Here is a 23,909-nt window from a genome sequence, read left to right as displayed (position 1 = left end):
TTGAAGAAATGAGTAAAGAAATGGATGAAAAATATAAAAAAAAATCGAAGAAATGAGTAAATCCATGAATGATATACTGGGAAACCAAGAAAAAACAATCAAACAGGTAATGGAAACAGTTCAAGAATTGAAAACTGAAATGGAGGCAATGAAGAAAACATAAAACGAGGGCCGGCTGGATATGGAAAATCTAGGTAAACGAACAGAGACTACAGAATCAAGCATAACCAATAGGATACAAGAGATGGAAGAACGAATCTCAGAGTCTGAAGATACCATAGAGAAAATAAATGCTCTGATCAAAGAAAACAGCAAATCCAACAAATTCTCATCACAAAACATTCAAGAAATTTGGGACACAATAAAAAAACCAAATCTAAGAATAATAGGGATTGAAGAAGGAGAAGAACTGTAGATCAAAGGACCAGAAAATATATTCAACAAAATTATAGAAGAAAACTTTCCCAATCTAAAGAATGATATTCCTGTGAAGGTTCAAGAAGCATACAGAACACCAAATAGGCTTGATCAAAAAAAAAAAAACATCCCCTCGCCATATAATAATCAAAACACAAAACATACAGATTAAAGAAAGAATATTAAGAGCTGCAAAGGAAAAAGGGCAAGTAACTTATAGAGGTAAACCTATCAGACTTACACCGGACTTCTCTATGGAAACCATGAAAGCCAGAAGGTCCTGGATAGAGGTACTGCAGAAACTAAGAGACTATGGATGCAAGCCCAGACTAATATACCCAGCCAAGCTATCATTCACTATCAATGGAGAAAACAAAATATTCCAGGATAAGAACAAATTTAAACAATTTGCAGCCACAAACCCAGCCTTACAGAAAGTAATAGAAGGAAAATCGCAAACCAAGGAGTCCAACATTGCCAGCACTGCTTACAATAACTCAGACATCTAGCGACCCTTCATGAGCTTAACTCAAAGAAGGGACACATACAAACTCTATTAATAAAACAAACAAAAAATTATAATAACCGGAGTCAACAACCACTGGTCATTAATATCACTTAATATTAATGGACTCAATTCACCTATAAAAAGGCACAGACTAAGAGACTGGATACAAAAACGGGATCCAACATTCTGCTGTTTACAAGAAACACACCTCAACCACAAAGACAGACATTTACTCAGAGTAAAGGGTTGGGAAAAGGTTTTCCAAGTAAACGGACCTAAGAAACAAGCAGGTGTGGCCATTCTAATCTCCAACAAAATTGACTTCAAACTAAAATCAATCAGAAGAGATGGAGATGGACATTTTATACTCATAAGAGGAACAATTCATCAGGAGGAAGTCTCAATCCTGAATATCTACACCCCTAATATAAAGCCTCCTACTTATGTAAAAGAAACACTTCTAGAACTCAAGGCAGTCATCAAACCACACACACTAATAGTAGGAGACTTCAACACTCCTCTCTCACCAATGGACAGGTCAATCAGACAGAAACCTAACAGAGAATTAAGAGAATTATTGGAGGTATTGAATCAAATGGACTTAATAGACATCTATAGAACATTACACTCAAATAGGAAAGAATATAACTTCTTCTCTGCAGCTCATGGAAGCTTCTTGAAAATTGACCACATACTGGGTAACAAAGCAAACTTCCAAAGATACAAAAAAATATTAGTAACCACCTGTGTCTTGTTGGACCACCATGGATTAAAGTTAGAATTCAAGAACAGTGCTACCCCCAGGAAGCCAACAAATTCATGGAAGTTGAACAGTCAACTACTGAATCACCCCTGGGTCAAGGAAGAAATAAAGAAAGAAATTAAAGTGTTCCTTGAATTTAATGAAAATAAAGACACAACATACTCAAACCTATGGGACACTATGAAAGCAGTGCTAAGAGGAAAGTTCATAGCACTAAGTGCCCAATTAAAGAAAACGGAGAAAGCACACATTGGAGACTTAACAGCACACTTTAAAGCTCTCGAAAAAAAAGAAGCTGATTCACCCAGGAGGAGTAGAAGACTGGAAATAATCAAACTGAGGGCTGAAATCAACAAAATAGAAACACAGAAAACAATCCAAAGAATCAATGAATCAAAAAGCTGGTTCTTGGAGAAAATCAACAAGATCGACAAACCCCTATCCAAATTAATCAAACGGCAGAGAGAGAACATGCAAATTAATAAGATCAGAAATGAAAAGGGGGACATAACCACAGACACAGAGAAAATTCAGAGAATCATTAGATCTTACTACGAAAATTTATATGCCACAAAGTTGGAAAATGTAAAAGAAATGGTCATTTTTTTTAGATAAGTACCATATACCAAAGTTGAACCAAGAACAGGTGAACAATCTAAATAGACCTGTCAGTCGTAAAGAATTAGAAGCTGTTATTAAAAATCTCCCTACCAAAAAAAGCCCAGGACCAGATGGTTTCAATGCACAATTCTACCGGAACTTCCAGGAAGAGCTAATACCTATACTCCTTAATGTATTTCACAATATAGAAACAGAAGAATCACTGTCAAACTCTTTTTATGAAGCTACAGTTACCCTGATACCAAAACCACACAAAGACACAACCAGGAAAGAGAATTACAGACCAATATCACTCATGAACATTGACGCAAAAATTCTCAATAAAATACTGGCAAACCGAATCAAAGAATACATTAGAAAAATTATCCATTATGATCAAGTGGGCTTTATCCCAGAGATGCAGGATTGGTTCAACATACGCAAATCTATCAATGTAATCCATCATATAAATAAACTGAAAGATAAAAACCATATGATCATTGCATTGGATGCTGAAAAAGCGTTTGACAAAATTCAACACCCATTTATGATAAAGGTGTTGGAGAGACTAGGGATACAAGGATCATACCTAAATATAATAAAAGCAATATACAGCAAGCCGTCAGCTAACATCAAATTGAATGGAGAGAAACTCAAAGCCTTTCCATTAAAATCAGGAACACGACAAGGCTGTCCACTCTCACCATTCCTCTTCAATATAGTGCTTGAAGTTCTAGCAATAGCAATAAGACAACATAGGGGGATCAAGAGGATTCGAATTGGAAAAGATGAAGTTAAACTTTCGTTATTTGCAGATGATATGATAGTGTACATCAGTGACCCCAAAATCTCTACCAAAGAACTCCTACAGTTGATAAACACCTTTAGTAATGTGGCAGGATACAAGATCAACTCCAAAAAATCGGTAGCCCTCCTATACACAAAGGATAAAGAAGCAGAGAGGGAAATCAGAGAAACATCACCTTTCATGATAGCCACAAATAGCATAAAATATCTTGGGGTAACTCTAACCAAGGAAGTGAAAGATCTATTTGACAAGAACTTTAAGTCTTTGAAGAAAGAAATTGAGGAGGATACCAGAAAATGGAAAGACCTTCCCTGCTCTTGGATTGGGAGAATCAACATAGTAAAAATGGCAATTCTACCAAAAGCAATCTATAGATTCAATGCAATTCCCATCAAAATCCCATCAAACTTCTTCACAGACCTTTAGAGAACAATAATCAAGTTTATATGGAAAAACAAAAAACCCAGGATAGCCAAAACAATCTTATACAATAAAGGAACCTCTGGAGGCATTACCATCCCTGACTTCAAACTCTATTACAGAGCAACAGTATTGAAAACAGCTTGGTATTGGCATAACAACAGAGAAGTCCACCTACGGAATCGAATAGAAGACCCGGGTATTAACCCACAAACTTATGAACACCTGATTTTTGACAAGGGAGCTAAAGCTATACAATGGAAGAAAGATAACATCTTTAACAAATGGTGCTGGCATAACTGGATGTCAACCTGTAGAAGAATGAAAATAGATCCATATCTATCACCATGCACAAAACTCAGGTCCAAATGGATAAAAGATATCAACATTAATCTGACCATTTTGAACCTGATAGAAGAGAAAGTGGGAAGTAGTCTACAAGATATAGGCACAGGAGACCAGTTCCTAAGCAGAACCCCAGGAGCACAGACAATAAGAGGAACAATGAATAAATGGGAGCTACTGAAACTGAGAAGCTTCTGTAAAGCAAAGGACACCGTCAGTAAGACAAAAAGGCTACCTTCTGAATGGGAAAAGATCTTCACAAACTCTTCAACAGATAAAGGTCTGATCTCCAAAATATACAAAGAACTCAAGAAACTAGACACTAAAACTCTAATTAACCCAATTAAAAAATGGGGTACTGAACTGAACAGAGAATTCACAACAGATGAACTTCGAATGGCTAAAAAGCACTTAAGGTCATGCTCAACCTCCTTAGCGATCAGGGAAATGCAAATCAAAACAACTTTGAGATATCATCTTACACCTGTCAGAATAGCCAAACTCAAAAACACCAATGATAGCCTGTGCTGGAGAGGATGTGGAAAGAGGGGAATACTCATCCATTGTTGGTGGGAATGCAAACTTGTGCAGCCACTGTGGAAATCAGTGTGGCAGTTTCTCAGGAAAATAGGAGTCAACCTCCCCCAGGACCCAGCAATTCCACTCTTGGGAATATACCCTAGAGATTCCCTAACATACTACAAAAGCATTTGTTCTGCTATGTTCATAGCAGCACTATTTGTAATAACCAGAACCTGGAAACAGCCTAGGTGCCCCTCAATAGAAGAATGGTTAAAAAAGGTGTGGAACATATGCACATTAGAGTTTTACTCAGCGGTAAAAAACAATGACATCTTGAATTTTGCATGCAAATGGATGGAAATAGAAAACGCTTTACTGAGTGAGGTAAGCCAGACCCAAAAAGAGGAACACGGTATGTATTCACTCATAAGTGGATTCTAACCATAATTAAAGGTCTTTGAGCCTATTATTCGTTATCCTAGAGAAGCTAAATAAGAAGATGAACCTGATGAAGATTATTTAGCTATCCACCAGGAGGTAGGAAATAGACAAGAGTCCCAGGTAACCTCGGGTGCATGGGGGAGTGGGAGGGTTGTCGGAAAGGGAGAGGGTTAGAGAGAAGGGAGTACGGGAGGATTGGGTAAAGATCGGGGGACTGGGATGGGGGGGAGGGAGGAAGGATGGATATGGGATCAGGCAAGTATATACCTCAACTAAGGGAGTCATTTTAGGGTTTACAAGAGACTTGATTATAAAGGGGATCTCCGGTCCAAGGAGAGACCCCCAGATGGTTCTCTGGACAGAGGAGAGGGTGCCTGAACCGGCCTTGGCCCACAACCATACTGATGAATATTTTGCATGTCACCATAGAACCCTCATCTGGCGATGGATGGAGATGGAGGCTAAGAACCACGTTGGAACACTGGACCTAGCTCCCTAGGTCCAAATGAGAGGCAGAAGGAAAGAGAACGTGAGCAAAGAAGGCAAGGGCAGAGGAAACCTTCATCCGATGTTGGATGGCTATACAGATGGAGACCCATATTGGAACACCGAACTGAGCACTCCACGGTCCAAATGAGGAGCAGAAGGATGAAGAAAATAAAAAAAGTAATCAGGACTGCGAGGGATGTGAGCACCCACTGATACAAGGGGACTGATATAATGAGAGTTCACCAAAGCCTGTTGGACTAGGACTGAACGAGGACATGATCCAACCAGACTCTCTGAATGTGGCTGGCCCGGAGACTTTTTGAAAAGCCATTGACAATGACACTGGGACTTACTTCCTCTGCATATACTGGATTTTGGCGCTCCAGTCTGTTTGGACTCTCACCTTCCCTGGACCTGGAGTGAGTGGGGAGGAACTTGAACTTCCCACAGGGCAGGAAACCCTGACTGCTCTAGGGGATGGAGAGGGAGGAGGAGAGGGAGTGGGGGGAGTGGGAGGGTTTTGGGAGGAGGGGTTGAAATGGAAACTTTTATAATTTAATAAAAAAAACATTAAAAGAAAAAGAACGATATTCCTATGAAGGTTCAAGAAGCATACAGAACACCGAATAGACTAGATCAAAAAAAACCCATCCCCTCGCCATATAATAATCAAAACACAAAACATTCAGATTAAAGAAAGAATATTAAGAGCTGCAAAGGAAAAAGCTTAAGTAACTTATAAAGGTAAACCTATCAGGCTTACACTAGACTTCTCTATGGAAACCATGAAAGTCAGAAGATCCTGGATAGAGGTACTGCAGAAACTAAGAGACCATGGATACAAACCCAGACTACTATACCCAACCAAGCTATCGTTCACTATCAACAGATAAAACAAAATATTCCAGGATAAAAATAAATTTAAACAATTTGTAGCCACAAATCCAGCCTTACAGAAAGTAATAGAAGGAAAATCACAACCCAAGGAATCCAAATTTGCCATCACTGCCTACAATAACCCAGACATATAGCGACCCTTCACAACCACAACTCAAAGAAGAGAAACACACAAACTCTACTACACACACACACACACACACACACACACACACACACACACACACAAATAATAACCAGAATCAACAACCACTGGTCATTAATATCACTTAATATTAATGGACTCAACTCACCTATAAAAAGGCACAGGCTTAGAGACTGGATACGAAAACAGGATCCAACATTCTACTGTTTACAAAAAACACACCTCAAACACAAAGATAGACATCTACTCAGAGTAAAGGGTTGGGAAAAGGTTTTCCAAGCAAATAGACCTAAGAAACAAGCGGGTGTGGCCATTCTAATATCTAACAAAATTGACTTCAAACTAAAATCAATCAGAAGAGATGGAGATGGACATTTCATACTCATAAGAGGAACGAATCTTCAGGAGGAAGTCTCAATCCTGAATATCTATGCCCCTAATATAAAAGCACCCACATATGTAAAAGAAAAACTTTTAGAACTCAAGGCAGTCATCAAACCACACACAATAATAGTAGGAAACTTCAACACACCTCTCTCACCAATGGACAGGTCAATCAAACAGAAACTCAACAGAGAAATAAGAGAATTACTAGAGGTAATGAATCAAATGGACTTAACAGATATCTATAGAACATTCCACCCAAATAGGAAAGAATATATCTTCTTCTCTGCAGCTCATGGAGCCTTCTTGAAAATTGACCACATACTTGGTAACAAAGCAAACTTCCACAGATACAAAAAAAAATTAGTAACCACCTGTGTCTTGTCGGATCACCATGGAATAAAGTTAGAATTCAATAGCAGAATTTCTAACACCAGAAAGCCTACAAAAGCGTGGAAGTTGAACTGTCAAATACCAAATCCTCCCTGGGTCAAGGAAGAAATACAGAAAGAAATTAAAGTCTTCCTTGAATTTAGTGAAAATAAAGACACAACATACTCAAACCTATGGGACACAATAACACCAGTGCTAAGAGGAAAGTTCATAGCACTAAGTGCCCAATTAAAGAAAATGGAGAAAGCACATATTGGAGACTTAACAGCACACCTGAAAGCTCTGGAAAAAAAAGAAGCAGACTCTCCGAGGAGGAGTAGAAGACTGGAAATAATCAAACTTAGGGCTGAAATCAACAAAATAGAAACACAGAAAACAATCCAAAAAAATCAACGAAACAAAAAGTTGGTTCTTGGAGAAAATCAACACGATTGACAAACCCCTAGCTAAACTAATGAAACGGCAGAGAGAGAACACTCAAATTAATAAGATCAGAAATGAAAAGGGGGACATAACAACAGACACAGTGGAAATTCAGAGAATCATTAGATCGTACTACGAGAGTTTATATGCCACAAAGTTGGAAAATGTACAAGAAATGGATTGGTTTTTAGATAAATACCATTTACCGAAGTTAAATCAAGACCAGGTGAACAATCTAAATAGACCTGTTAGTCGCGAAGAATTAGAAGCTGTTATCAAAAACCTTCCGACCAAAAAAAGCCCAGGGCCAGAGGGTTTCAATGCAGAATTCTACCAGAACTTCCAAGAAGAGCTGATACCTATACTCCTTAAGGTATTTCACAAAATAGAAACAGAAGAGTCATTGCCAAACTCTTTTTATGAAGCTACAGTTACCCTGATACGAAAACCACATAAAGACACAACCAAGAAAGAGAATTACAGGCCAATCTCACACATGAACATTGACGCAAAAATTCTCAACAAAACCTGGCAAACCGATTCCAAGAACACATTAGAAAAATTATCCATTATGATCAAGTAGGCTTCATTCCAGAGATACAGGGCTGGTTCAACCTATGCAAATCTATAAATGTAATCCATCATATAAATAAAGCGAAAGAAAAAAAACCATATGATCATCTCATTAGATGCTGAAAAAGCATTTGACAAAATCCAACATCCCTTTAATGATAAAGGTGTTGAAGAGATTGGATACAAGGATCATACCTAAATATAATAAAAGCTATTTACAGCAAGCCGACAGCTAACATCAAACTGAATGGAGAGAAACTCAAAGCCATTCCAATGAAATCAGGAACAGGACAAGGCTGTCCTCATTCCCCATATCTCTTCAATATAGGGATAGAAGTTCTAGCAAAAGCAATACGACAACATAAGGGGATCAAGGAGACTCAAATTGGAAAGGAAGAAGTTAAACTCTCGTTATTTGCAGACAATATGATAGTATACATGAGCGACCCCAAAAACTCTACCAAAGAACTCCTACAGCTGATAAACACCTTTAGTAATGTGGCAGGATATAAGATCAACTCCAAAAAATCAGTTGCCCTCCTATACACAAAGGATAAAGAAGCAGAGAGGGAAATCAGAGAAACTACACCTTTCACAATAGCCACAAATAGCATAAAATACCTTGGGATAATTCTGACCAAGGAAGTGAAAGACCTATTTGACAAGAACTTTAAGTCTTTGAAGAAAGAAATTGAGGAGGATACCAGAAAATGGAAAGATCTCCCTTGCTCTTGGATTGGGAGGATCAACATAGTAAAAATGGCAATTCTACCAAGAGCAATCTATTGATTCAACGCAATCCCCATCAAAATCCCATCAAACTTCTTCACAGACCTTGAGAGAATAATAATTAATTTTATATGGCAAAACAAAAAACCCAGGATAGCCAAAACAATCTTATATAATAAAGGAACTTCTGGAGGTATAACCATCCCTGACTTCAAACTCAATTTCACAGTATTGAAAACAGCTTGGTACTGGCATAAAAACAGAGAAGTCGACTTATGGAATCGAATAGAAGACCCGGGTATTAACACACAAACCTATGAACACTTGATTTTCGAAAAGGGGGCTAAAGGTATGCAATGGAAGAAGGAAAGCATCTTTAACAAACGGTGCTGGCATAACTTGATGTCAACCTGTAGAAGAATGAAAGTAGATCCATATCTATCACCATGCACAAAAATCAAGTCCAAATGAATTAAATACCTCGACATTAACCTGACCACTTTGAACCTGATAGAAGAGAAAGTGGAAAGTAGCTTACAAGACATAGGCACAGGAGTCCACTTCCTAGGTAGAACCCCAGTAGCACAGACAATAAGAGAATCAATGAATAAATGGGACCTCCTGAAACTGAGAAGCTTCTGTAAAGCATAGGACACCGTCAGTAAGACAAAAAGGCTACCTTCTGAATGGGAGAAGATCTTCACCAACTCCTCATCAGATAAAGGCCTGATCTCCAAAATATACAAAGAACTCAAGAAACTAGACAATAAAACTCCAATTAACCCAATTAAAAAATGGGGTGCTGATCTGAACAGAGAATTCTCAACAGAAGAACTTCGAATGGCCAAAAGACACTTAAGGTCATGCTCAACATCCTTAACGATCAGGGAAATGCAAATCAAAACAACTTTGAGATACCATTTTACACCGGTCAGATTAGCTAAAGTCAAAAACACCAATGATAGCCTATGCTGGAGAGGATGTGGAGAGAGGGGAACTCTCATCCATTGTTGGTGGGAATACAAACTTGTGCAGCCACTGTGGAAATCAGTGTGGAGGTTTCTCAGGAAACTGGGAGTCAACCTCCCTCAAGACCCAGCAATTCCACTGTTGGGAATATACCCAAGAGATGCCCTATCACACCACAAAAGCATTTGTTCAACTATGTTCATAGCAGCACCATTTGTAATAGCCAGAACCTGGAAACAACCTAGGTGCCCCTCAATAGAAGAATGGTTAAAGAAGGTGTGGAACATCCATACATTAGAATTTTACTCAGCGGTAAAAAACAATGACGTCTTGAATTTCGCATGCAAATGGATGGACATAGAAAACGCTTTACTGAGTGAGGTAAGCCAGACCCAAAAGAGGAATATCGTATGTATTCACTCATAAATGGATTCTAACCATAATTAAAGGTCTTTGAGCCTATTATTCGTGATCTTAGAGAAGCTAAATAAGAAGGTGAACCTGAAGAAAATCATGTAGTTATCCTTCTGGAGATTGGAAATAGACAAGAGTCCCAGGTAACCTTGGGTGCATGGGGGGGTGGGAGTGTTCTTGGAAGGGAAGAGGGTTAGAGAGAAGGGAGTAGGGGAGGATTGGGGAAAGCTCGGGGGACTGGGATTGGGGGGAGGGAGGAAGGATGGATATGGGAGCAGGGAAGAATATATCTCAACTAAGGGAGTCATTTTAGGGTTTACAAGAGACTTGATTATAAATGGGATCCCAGGTCCAAGGAGAGATCCCCAGATTGTTCTCTGGACAGAGGAGAGAGTGCCTGAACCAGCCTTGGCCCATAACCATACTGATGAATATTTTGCTTATCACCATAGAACCTTCATCTGGCGATGGATGGAGATAGAGACAGAGACCCACATTTGGAACACTGGACTTAACTCCCTAGGTCCAAATGAGAGACAGAAGGAAGGAGAACGTGAGCAAAGAAGGTAAGACCAGAGGGAACCTTCATCTGACGATGGATGGCGATACAGACGGAGACCCACATTGGAGCACCGGACTGAGCCCCCCAAGGTCCAAATGAGGAGCAGAAGGAGGGAGAACATGAGCGACAAAGGCAGAACTGTGAGGAGTGCGTTCACCCACTGATACAAGGGGACTGATCTAATGAGAGTTCACCAAGGCCTGTTGGACTGGGACTGAACGAGCATGTGATCCAACCAGATTCTGTGAATGTGGCTGGATTCTCTGAATGTGGCTGACCTGGAGTGTTTCTGAAAAGCCATTGACAATGACACTGGGACTTGTTTCCTCTTCATATACTGGATTTTCGGGATCCAGTCTGTTTGGATACTCACCTTCCTGGACCTGGAGGGAGGGGGAGAGGAACTTGAACTTCCCACAGGGCAGGAAACCCTGACAGCTCTTAGTGATGGAGAGGGAGGAGGAGAGGGAGTGGGGGGAGTGGGAGGGTATTGGGAGGAGGGGCGGAAATGGAAACTTTTATAAATTAATAAACTTTGAAGAAGAAGAAAAAAAAAGAAATCAGAAAAGTAAAAAGTAAATTGAAAAAAGATAATTGTCTCTTTGAAAAGAAATACAAACAAACTAAGCTTTATCTTGTGTGTGTGAGTGTGTGTGTGCGTGTGTGTGCATGCGTGTGTGTGTGTGTGTGCGTGAGAGAGAGAGAGAGAGAAGAGAGAAGAGAGAGAGAGAGAGAGAGAGAGAGAGAGAGAGAGAGAGAGAACAAGAAAGGGGGGATACAAATAACCCAAAATATAAATGAAAATGGAGTTGTTACAACAGAGGACTATGAAATCCATAGAATACTGACGGACTACTGTGAATATTTACAAATCAAAAAAGTTATAAAATTTACTAAGATGTATAAAGGTCCAAATCATTTGTTCTATCAAAATGAAACCAAGAAGGCAAAGAAACTTACACATGGAACAAATGCTGATGATGATCAGTCGCTGAAAGTTCTCTTTACAAAGAACAGCCCAGACCAGAATTTACTGCGCTGTCCTTCTAGAGTTTGAGTAAGATGTAACACAAATGCTTCTCCACATCATTGAGATGAAGAAAATTTCAATATCTGAAAAACAAGCAATACCAAATTTCTATTGAATTTAAATTGTAACAGTATCTTTCTATCGACCAGAAAAGTGCCTTCTTCTCACAATATTTATTAGTAAATCATGTCCAATGTGATTCTGAGTTATTGTCTGTTGCTCTGAAGAATATTTTACTTGTCCAAAGAGGGAAGAAATACTTATTTCTGTTAATTAAAAGCAGTGGAAGTTAGTTAATGTTTTCGAGTACTGGGGAATCATCATTAGACTGTGCTCATAATCGGTTTCATTCATTTTACCCATTACAGAAAAATGTTTCATTTCTTTTCAAAGTGAATTTTCAGAAACAAGAAGCATACTAAAATCTGGGAAGATTTTGTTCCCTAAAGATCATATCCCATTGCTTTTTCACAGAGGAATTTAATCCATTTAGGGTGTTGGGAAGCATTTCATGGAAGAACTTTGAAATCAAACAAAACCAACTTATTGTTATTATTATTATTAGAGTCATAAAACTGTGTTTTTGGAATAAGAGGAAGGCGTGGGTTCCTCTTTTCATGAGAAATGGTCAATTTTTGCTATTTTAAGCTGTTGATGTTGTTAGAAATTCTGCCATCACCATCAGAAACCATAAGGGCCTTTTGTTAAGTGTGCTAGGAAGTATTTCCACCTGCTTGATCAACGACTTCCTTGTTCATTTAATCTGCACTCTAAAATTTGCTGAAGAGGAGTCTTTATTGGTTGCTTTTGGAAGAGCAAACTTTATACTTCTGAAAGACATTCAGTACTGACAGCTACATGCTCCACCCCACATTAAATGATAAGTGCTTTACAGGTCTCAGTGGCCATTCTGAGAATGATTTTTGAGTAAACCATTCCAGCCAATATCTTTTTCTTGTTTTCAGATTCCTTAGTCAATATCCTGGGGCACAAAGGAAACCTGAAATCACCGGATCTTACTATCTATAAAGAGAAATGAAACAACTGAGAACAGAAAATTCTTTCCTTGAAATGATTTTTATACATTATTTCTGAATGTGCCTTCTCTTAAAGTCACATTTCCTGTACTTATTTTTTAAATATTTATTTATTTATTATGTATACAATATTCTGTCTGTGTGTATGCCTGCAGGCCAGAAGAGGGTACCAGACCCCATTACAGTTGTGAGCCACCATGTGGTTGCTGGGAATTGAACTCAGGACCTTTGGAAGAGCAGGCAATGCTCTTAACCTCTGATCCATCTCTCCAGCCCCATCCTGTACTTATTTTTATTATATCCATTTGTTTTGATATTCTTTGTTCCATCTACTTACAAAATTTTAATTATTAGCTATATATTGTTCGTGCAATCACATCTTGGAAAATGTTGGGTTGGATGAAGAAACATGACTTGCAAGCATTTTAGTAGTGTATCTCTGTGTATTCTTTTATTTTTTAATATGGAAATAGACTGATTCAAAATAGACACTTTAAAAACAGAGGACATGAGAATATACAAAAATTTCCTTAAGATAACAGTAACCAAGTACAACTCTAAATAATATTGGAAGAGTGAGGTCATTACAGCATTGAAAAGCATCTACAATAATATATAATTCTTCTTGATATAGAAGGCATTTTACAAAATGTTTAGCTTTTTTCTGGCTCTCAAACAAAGGCAGTCAGACATTGGAAAAAGGAATAACAAATTGGTGTTCCTATTTTATTTCCTCTTTGGCTATCTCTCAGGAAACTGCATGTGTCCTGTTAATTACAACACCCACATCTTTGAACGATATTCAAATTGAACTCATGGTGGTCATTAATTAAGTTCAGTACTCGTCTGTATATTGGATTTGATAGGCCATTGTCCTAGTTAGAGTTTCTATTCCTGTGATAAAACATCATGGCTAAATGCAACTTGGAGAGGAAATGGTTTACTTAATTTATCTCTAGATAGTATTCCACCATCTAGAGAATTTAACACAAGAACAGAGAAATGAAACTGTAGGCAAAGCCTGAAGCAGGGGCCATGGAAGGGTGCTATTTATTGGAAAGTTCCTCATGGATTCCTCAGCCTGTGCTCTTATAGCCATAGGACTATAAGATCCAAGGTAACATTGCCTACAGTGAGCTGGGCCATCTCACCTAATTCATAAATGAAGAGTGAGTAAATAAATAAATAAGTAAAATTTTAAAATATACAACAGGCTTATCTGTGGGCATTTCCTCAAATGAAACTTCCTCTTTTAAAATGACACCAGTTTTATAAAGTTAACATAAAAACTAATCAGCACAGCATGACAATTTTAATAAGACATTTAGGGATTTTCTTAACTGTAAAGTGACTCCTAGTATAATAAGTAATTATAATGTTTCGGTACGTCTAAATTTCTGAAACATCTTACTTTATCATGTTCTCAACTCGACTCAAGTCATTTTTCTTATAGTCACATGACAAATCATTATTTGATCTTCAAGTGCAGAAGAAAGAAACACAATCATTGAAGGTATTTTTTAAAAATATTTGTTGTTATTGGAAGATTTGTATTTTGACCATTTATTTCCAGATTCTGGTAGTATTTTTGGAGACTTTTAAATCTTTTGGATATGAGACACGGCTGGAAGCAGTAGGTCACTAGGAAGTAAATAGGCCTTAGAGCCCGAGCTCTCTCTCTCTGGTTTGCCATCTTTTCTTTTCCCTCTGTTTTGAAAGCCTCTGTCACATGCTCCCCCTTCTAGGAGCAAAGCTGTGTTCCTATACTCTCCCTGTTAAAGACTGATCATCAACAAAGTAAGTCTTTCCTCTTCTAACCTGTCTGTCAGGTATTAGGCATCAGAATGGAGAAAAGTAAATGGCCTAAATATGATTTAACGTTGTATAAAATGTATCTAAATGGTTTTGCTGAGCATGGAAACCTTCTTAAAAACAGCATGCACGATTTAGAAAACTCAGATCTTATTTGATGTTTTCCTTTGCTAAGTCATACCTAATAAAACTTATTACTTGTGCTTACTGTTTCTACATCACTATCATAAAGTCTTAGACAAATTATTCTGTTGAAATTGAAGAATGAAGACAGACAACCTAATTATTGATTCACTTTCTCTAGTTAGTCATCAATAATTCATCTTTGTAGCATGAGTTCTAACTATTTTCAATAATAAAACACAGAGTTAGATATATAAAAAATGCTAGACATCAGAGAGATGAAGAAGCAAACTACAGTCACCTTACCTACTTAATAGTCAAAAAAAAAGACATGAGTTCCTTTCTCACAACCTTATCTCCTCATCTCTCCTCCAAGTCATATCCCTTCGTGTCTGTCTGTACAGACCTCCAGACTTCTTGCTTAGTTACTGGCTAACTCTGTCCACTGATACTCAGGCAAGCTTTATTTGTACAAATAAGATAATCACTACACACCTTACAAAAAACTGTGGGAAAGATTCCTGAGTGAAAAGTTTATTTTTTATGGAAGTTATTATCTACTTGCTCTCTTAACTACAGAAAAAATTCTCAGACCTACTTAAGAGTGTGTAATACAGGCATACCTCCAAGATATGGTGAGTTCAGTTTGAGAAAAGCAATGATATAAAGCAAATCACATAAACATTTTGACTTCCTATGATATGTAAAAGTTAAACTAAATTATATTTTTTAATTGTAGCATCACAGTGTATAAAAATAATGTTATACCTTTATTTTCAACCGTATTATAAAAATAATGGTGATGGAGTCTGGCTTCTTGGGGCTATAGGGTGGGATAGGCATGAATATTTCTTAAAATAAGGCAACAACGAAACTCCCTGTACTGGCTGCTCTTTCCCCACAAGATTTCTTCACAGCATGTGATGAAGTCTGATATCATTTTACCCTTAGAATTTCCTTCATAATTTGAGGCAATTCTTTCAAGCTGTGTTGCTGTTCCACCAAGAATATATCTCCAATGTTCTAAAACTTCTCTTGTCATTTTTACAGTGTTTACTGTATTTTTAGTAGCAGTAGATTTTATGTCAAGAAGTTTTACTTACTACAAAAGAAACAATTCTTATTCATAAAGCTTTTCTCATGAAATTTTAACAATTCAGTCACATCTCCAGCTCCTTCTGTTTTCTTGGTATTTCTACCATAGGTGAATTCATTCCTGAAAGACTTGAAGGGGTTCACATCTAAGAAGAAATATGTTTGCTTCTATACCCCTTTCCCTTTCTCTTTCCCTTTCCAGCTGTGCTCTTTTCTCTGCCTACATGCTACTCTCTAAATTTCATACCTTTTCTTTTCTTTGACAATCCATTAAGTCAGCTTAGGACTGTCCATATGTCCATAGGTGTATATTCATGCACAGGATCATGGAAACCTACCATTGGTCACACCATTTAAAAAAAAGTCTTATATGTGGGCCAGTTTGGGGTCTCTGTATTAGTTACTATCTACTACAAATAGAAATTTATCTGATGAGACTTGAAAATATACTAATATGTGGGCACAAATATGAGAATTTTGGGACATATAATTACTACATCTTCTTGCAACATAATGATAAATCAGGTTCTCAATTAGAGGTTAGAACCTAGTCAACAACTCATTTCCTCCTCAGTGAATGATACCTGTCCTGAGTTTCAGGATTTTCAAAATTTTCATATTTTACAAATAACTGCATTTTGTAAATGCAGTTAAAAGTTAAATTCAGTTAAAAGTGTTTTATTTCTAATAAAGTAACATGTAGTAAATTCAACTTTGCCCTAGCCAAGTGTAACAACTTGAAATGTCAGCATTTTTCAAAATAGTAATTTTATAATGTTTGATATCCACAAGACTCAGCTATATTGCTCTTGGGCATATACCCAAAGTATGGTCAATCATACCACAAAGACACTTGCTCTATGTTCATAGTAGCACTATGTATAATAACAGAACCTGCAAGTAAGCTAGATGTCCCTCAACCAAAGAATGGATAAAAAAAATGTTTTATGTTTACACAATGGAGTATTACTCAGTTGCTAAAATCAAGGATATCCCAAACTTGAAAGCAAATGGATGAAACTAGGAAAAAAAATCATTCTGAGTGAGCTAACCCAGACCAAGAAACACAAGCATGGTATGTACTCATTCATAAGTAGATATTAGCTGTAAAATTATAGATAACTGTGAGCCTATATCCACAGACTCAGAGAGACTAGGTAACAAGAAAAGTTCATGGGGAATGCTCTGATCTCTTTGAGAACAGGAAATAGACGAGATTTCATGAGTGGACTGAGGACAGGTGGGGATAAGAAAATGAGCATTTAGGTTGGGGGTGCATGGGGGAGAGTATTGAAAGAGACTACTGAAAAGGGGAGCATTTGAGTGTCAGATAAAATCCTGGAGCAGGAATCTCAGGAATCTATAAGGATGAACCCAACTAAGACTCTTAATAAGAGTAGATACATAGCCTGAACAGACCACATCCTGTGACCAGATTAGTGTCTAGCCCAATTGTCATCAGAAAGCAGTCGTTTAGCAACTAATGGAAACACATGCAGAACCACAGTCAAACATTAGGTGGAGTCTGGGGAATACTGGAGAAGAGGGGAAGAAAGGGCTGTTGGAGCTAGAGGGGTTAAGGACACCACAAGAAAACTCACAGAATCAATTACCCAGGGAGCATAGGAGCTCACATAAAGACTGAACCAAAATCCAGGCTACATGACTGGAGCATCGAACTGACCTAGGCACTCTGCATATATGTGACAGTTGTGTAGGCTGATCCTCTGATGGGACTCCTTACAGTGGATCAGGGGATATCTCTGACTCTTTAACTAGCTTTTGGACTGACTCTTAATACTGGGTCACCTTGTCAAGCCTTAATACTTGGGGAGATTTTTAGTTTTACTGCAACTGGATATGTTGGAGGGGATCACTTGTTTATCCTGGCAGCTCAGAGCTGAAATAATCACACAGAAACTGTATTAATTAAATCACTGCTCGGTCCATTAGCTCCAACTTCTTATTGGCTAACTCTTACATATGAATTTAACCCATTTCTATTAATCTGTGTATCACCATGTGGCTGTGGTTTACTGACTAAAGTTCTGGCACCCATCTCTGGCTGGGATATGTAGGTTCTCCCTGACTCTGCCTTTCTTCTCCCAGCATCAAATTTAGTTTTCCCTGCCTAGCTCTGTTATTATAGGCCCAAAGCAGTTTCTTTATTTATTAACTAATAAAAGTAACACATAGACAGAAGGGCCTCCCACGCCATTGATATGCCATGTTTTGTTGATACTCATGGAAGACCTCCCCTTTCCTAAATAGAAATAGAGGAGGAGTGACTTGGGACATGGGAATAAAGGGCTGATGGTGGAGAGAAGGAAAGGGAGGAAAAGAGGAAAGGTGTTGGTGGAAGTTTCTGCCCTGCCCTGCCCAGTCCTGCAGCTGTTCAGTCCCAAAGCAACACACAGAGGCTTACATTAATTATAAACTGGTTGACCTATTAGCTCAGGCTTCGTATTAATGCTTAACTCTTACATTAACCCATAATTCTTGTCTATGTTAACCATGTGGCTTGGTACCTTTTGTCAGTGAGGCATTCTCATTTTGCTTCCTCTGTGTCTGCGTGATGACTGCAGACTGAGCCTTTTCTCTTGCCTGATTTCTCCCATTCTGGTTATCCTGCCTATACTTCCTGACTGGCTGTTGTCTAATCAGTACTTTGTTAAACCAACACAAGTGACAAATCTTTACACTGTACAAGACCATTGTTTCACAGCAGGAAGGGATACTGTGCTTGGTATATAAAAGAATAAATAAATTTATTTGAAATAAAATTATTCATGAGTTCTTTAAAGTAAACTTCTTAAGATATGTATCAAAAAATTTAAGCACTATTAATACAGTAATGCGTATTACTATGTATGGTTCTTAGATACTGCTTTTTTAAAAAAATGTCTCAGGCTAGTGAGATGGCTCAGTAGATTAAATGCACCCCCATTTTTTCAGAGAGTCCAGTTTGGTTTCCAGCACTCCCATCACACAGTTCACAAGTATATGTAGCTCTATTTCCAGGGTGACCCGTGCCCTTGGGCCTTCACATGTACATACGTGATACACATAAATGCATACAGGTTTACATACATACACATAAAAATAAATAAATCAGTCTGCTTTCTATGCACAAAGCATCACTAAATAACCTGCTATTTTTCTGGGAAATGCAAATTTTGCATTATTACTGGATTTGAAACTGGGATTAACAGTTTAGCTCTTATTTTGTCAGTGAGTTCTTACAAATTCCTGAGTCTGATTAATAAAAAGGGCCTTGGAGCTACATTGTAAGCATATAAATCAACTCCATGTGTCTGGGATGTAAACCACAAGTTCTGAATGCAGAGCACATCAGTGGAGTCTTCACAAACTCTGATATAAAGGCCATCTTTAGCTTCTTAATTACTTTGTAGAACATTTTACTTCTTTCATAAGATTAATTTTTTGCCATTAATTTGTTTTATTAGGAAGTGTTCCCTTTTTCCTGAAGTTTTAAGACAAACAACAAAATCTGCATATACTAGCAACAAAGAATAATTAAAATTGCTATATTGGTGGACAAGTCGGAGCCTTGACTTAATGCATTTGATTTAAATTAAAACTTTAAAAGCACAAGATCTTTGATGTTGTTTGGGGTATTATTAACTGCAGAAATTCTTCAGCTCAGATATGTCTGCATAATCTTCTAATTAGTATATTCCAGTGTTGTCCCTTCTGGTCTACTGCTAATTTAAAGTCTTCATTCATTTTTTAAAAGACAAAATAAAAACAAAAGCACATATATTTTGTCACAGAAACAGCTCATAGTTTCAGATTATGAGATAATATTAATAATTATGGTAGCTAATTTGAAAAATATTGATGTGATATTAACTCTATGTATGGATCTGAACATTTGTCCAAAGAAAATTCCAAAGCATACTTGAATTAAATATTAAACAAAATTGAAAGAAATATTTAGAATTGTGAGGTATTTGCAAGAGGAGTTTAAACATTTTACAATTCAGGCTTTGTCTGTTCACTCTTTGATGTTAATCTCTTTTTGCCTACTCTTTTTAAATTATTACTATTCCTTTTTATTTACATGCATGAATGTTTTTCTTGCATGTGTTTCTATGCTATGTCCATGCGTAATTCTTGTGGAGGCCAGAAGAAAGCACAAGATCCCTGAGAACTGAAGGTTTAGACAATTGGCATCTTCCATGTTGTTGCAAGAAACCCAAATTCATCCTTTGTAGAGCATCAGGTTCTCTTCTAACCTAATAGATTTGCCACTGAGCCATTCCTTCAGCCCTTTATCTACACTTTTATCTTCTTTTCTCTCAAATACATGGGGTATAGTACTACCCAGCAGTTAATAAATGTTGACTTGCAGTTCCTGAACATTCCCAAACCAACTGTGGTACTGCCTTTCATAGATTACATCTCAAAGGACTATAATGAGTCAATCTGCATGATTATTTTACTTGTAAAGTCAAATAAATCCAAAGCCATGGTGTTTTCCTTGCAATGTCTTCAACAAACAACATGTTATTTAAAATGTCTATTGCACCTTCTTAGAACATTTCAACATTCCTTTTCCATTTATAAGTTTAAAGATTTTAAATGCCTGAGAGATTTTCCTTACCTGGCTCTTAATTTCTGACATAAATTTTTCCTGTATCATTTATTCTTTCAATATTTAAAGTTATTATAATTGCTATTGATGAGTATCTAAAATTCAAGGTATAAATATTTAAAATATTCATGCCCTGAAATCTTTTATATGTATACAATGCTGTCTTCATAATAACCATCCCAGACTCTCTCCCTCCAACTATCACTGGAAACCCTCCCCAAACCATCTCTCTTCCAACTCCATGTATTTTTTTGTCTTGAAATAGGTTTATATAATAAACTATTACTCATAGAGATAAAATCAATGTACATGGCATTTTATCTCCTATATTGTTCTGATTTCTGAATCTTCCATTCTGCATGTCCCTTCCCCTCTAACAAAGGAGGAGGTTTCAGTTGTGACAGTTTGGTTATTCATCTCTGAGTTTTTATAAGAAATAATAGATAGATAGAAATAAATGATAGATGGATAAAAGATAGATAGATAGATAGATAGATAGATAGATAGATAGATAGATAGATAGATAGATAGATAGATAGATAGCCTGGAATGCCTTCAATGGGGGAGAGGATGAAAAGGCACAGTGTCAACATCTTAGACATTGGGAGTCAGGTAGAAGGCTCACAATAGACTCATTTATTGAACAATGGGGAAAAACTTGTAAGCCCTCCCAGCACCCAGACATTCTAATCAGTTGACAGTTAGCAACCCATGTTTGTCCCTCCTTGACACAGAACAATCAGGATCTCTGACAAACTGTTGCTAGGCACTCAGGAATCATTGCTTGCTTGCTCATTTGTTGCCTAGGCCTTATCAGGACCTCTGACAGCACCAGGAAGACTCCAGGTTGGCTCCTTTAGGCCTGGTAGGACTTAATTTCCTACATACCCATCCTTTAGAATTTATTGTGAAGGGCGCTTGACAGGAGTCAGAGGTCTTTGCTCAGACCTTGTTTACCCCACCTCAGCACAGTGGTAAATAACAACGAGACTTCATTTCAGACAAAGAAGATGGTGAGAATCAACAACTGACCTCGAAATGTACCATGTGTTACACATGTACCTACATGCACTTATCATACACAAATACACATACACACAAAAAGCTCTCCCATTTCTCATCTGTCTTATGGCAGCATGGGAGGGGGGGATGATACCCCCTCCCACCAATACCTGAGGCAGGTTGAGGAGCTGACTTGTGTCACTCCAGAGAGCACACCCTACACTTCACCAGGGCAACACACTACAGCTAACCTTGTAAGCGTAGAAGTGGGTGAGCCATCCCCAAAACTGTAAGGGTGGGAAAGTGGTACCCATTCTTTATCTGTCCTGTGGAAGTATGGGAAGGGGGGAAAGCTGCCTTCTGCTCTTCATCGACCCTCCGAAACCTGGCACAGGTAGGAGAGCTGCCCTTGTCACAAGAGGAACCAAGCCTGTTAGTACAGGTTTGTGTGAGATAACCCCAAAGTTGTGAGCATGACAGGGCTGTCACTATTTTACATATGGTGCACCAACCCTACATCTGCCCAGACCTAGACCCAAGGTTATGACGTGGACCACCCCATCGTCAACCCCTTTAATGATCACCAGGGGCATGTAAAGGGACCTGATCCACACACCCAAAGTTTCAGGATCTTCACAATATAGGATAACAACAGGATATCCAGGAAGAATCCTAGTGAGGGCAAAGCATTGCTAGTGTAGTAGAAACCAGACCAATGACTCTTTACAATGAACACTTGCAAGTAAAGATGCTTAAACCTATAGTAAAGGTATATTAAATACATAGAGAAATATCTTCTTAAATCATTCTTCAGTTACTTTTTTAATAGTAAAAGTCCTTATTTATTCATATAGAAATTTCTTAACATATATGACTACAGGCTTAATTATAAGCATTAATTTCTAGGATTATTAATGATTTACATCAGATCTGAAGAAATTAATTAAAAAATAAATCTGTATTTGTTCTTCACATTAACATCTGAAATGGTAATTTTTCTGCAAATTATTGGCGAAACATGTGATTCTTCATCCCCAAAAAATTTAGGGATCAGCTTACTGGGTTGGAATGGTGTTCTCTGCTGTATGGCTATGTTCTGTAATTGCTGTTATAAGGAATTTGGTGGCCTTTATGTTACATTTGAAAACCCTGCTGCAACACTTTCTGAGACTATCTCCACTGCCAGTCAAATTTCAATTTGTCTCTATTTAGGTCAACAGACAGGCAAAACTAGTATGTACAGTACTTGCCAAACCTATCTTTAAAATGACTACACACTGATTTGCTACAGGAGACACTTTAACACTGTAAGTTAGTGAGGTTTTATTTAATGTGGTGTCACACATGACTCTAGATGAGTCATAATATTTATGAAGGAACAGATATCACAATTATGTAGAGGGAGGCTGAATCATTGCTCTTTTTGTTTTAAAGTTTGGTCTCTAAATCAAGGTTTGGGGATCATATTAAGGAAGTAGATAAATTATAATTTTCTTTGGAAGCTCTATGCTTTCTTGGCCCCAAACACATTCATTGATGTCTCAAATGTCCATCATAGTCACTTTTTAAGACAATGCATCAAATTAAAATTTTCATGCTGATGTGAAAATAAGTATTTTAGCTATTAACACCTGGGTAAAAATAGCACATCTAATTAGTGAGGTCCTGCTAGAATGGAACATGAGTCAACAAGATTTTATTGAAAGCGAAGAAAAAACATAAAAAGAGAAAGAGCAAAACGGAAACTTCAAAAACTAATGGGAAAATTTTATTCTGTAGGGAATCAAAGAAAACACAACTGGGTGTGGTCATGCATTCATACATTCAGCGTGTTTTTAACAAATAAGGATATTATGTTCTATATGAAATAAATGTTTTCTTTTTCTCTACTTTAGATACTGACAGTATTGGTACTTTGTCAATGGTAATTTCTCCAAGTTTGTGCTTCCTTACTGCACAAACTTGTGCACTTTCCCATATCAGAAAGACAGATATATCATTTTATATAAGAGCACCATCTCATTCAATGGGGCTTTAATTTGAAACCCCTCTTTTTGATGTGTATTTTGTCAGAGCATAAATACAGCAAAAGCATCATAATAAAAAGGGGAGATTCACAGACCTTGAGAGAACAATAATCAAGTTTATATGGAAAAACAAAAAACCCAGGATAGCCAAAACAATCTTATACAATAAAGGAACTTCTGGAGGCATTACCATCCCTGACTTCAAACTCTATTACAGAGCAACAGTATTGAAAACAGTTTGGTATTGGCATAACAACAGAGAAGTCGACCTATGGAATCGAATAGAAGACCCGGGTATTAACCCACAAACATATGAACACCTGATATTTGACAAGGGAGCCAAAGGCATACAATGGAAGAAGG

The sequence above is a fragment of the Myodes glareolus genome, chromosome 16 (genome assembly GCF_982192425.1).
Source record: "Myodes glareolus chromosome 16, mMyoGla1.1, whole genome shotgun sequence".
Taxonomy (NCBI): domain Eukaryota; kingdom Metazoa; phylum Chordata; class Mammalia; order Rodentia; family Cricetidae; genus Myodes; species Myodes glareolus.
Note: the sequence above shows the minus strand (reverse complement) of the source record.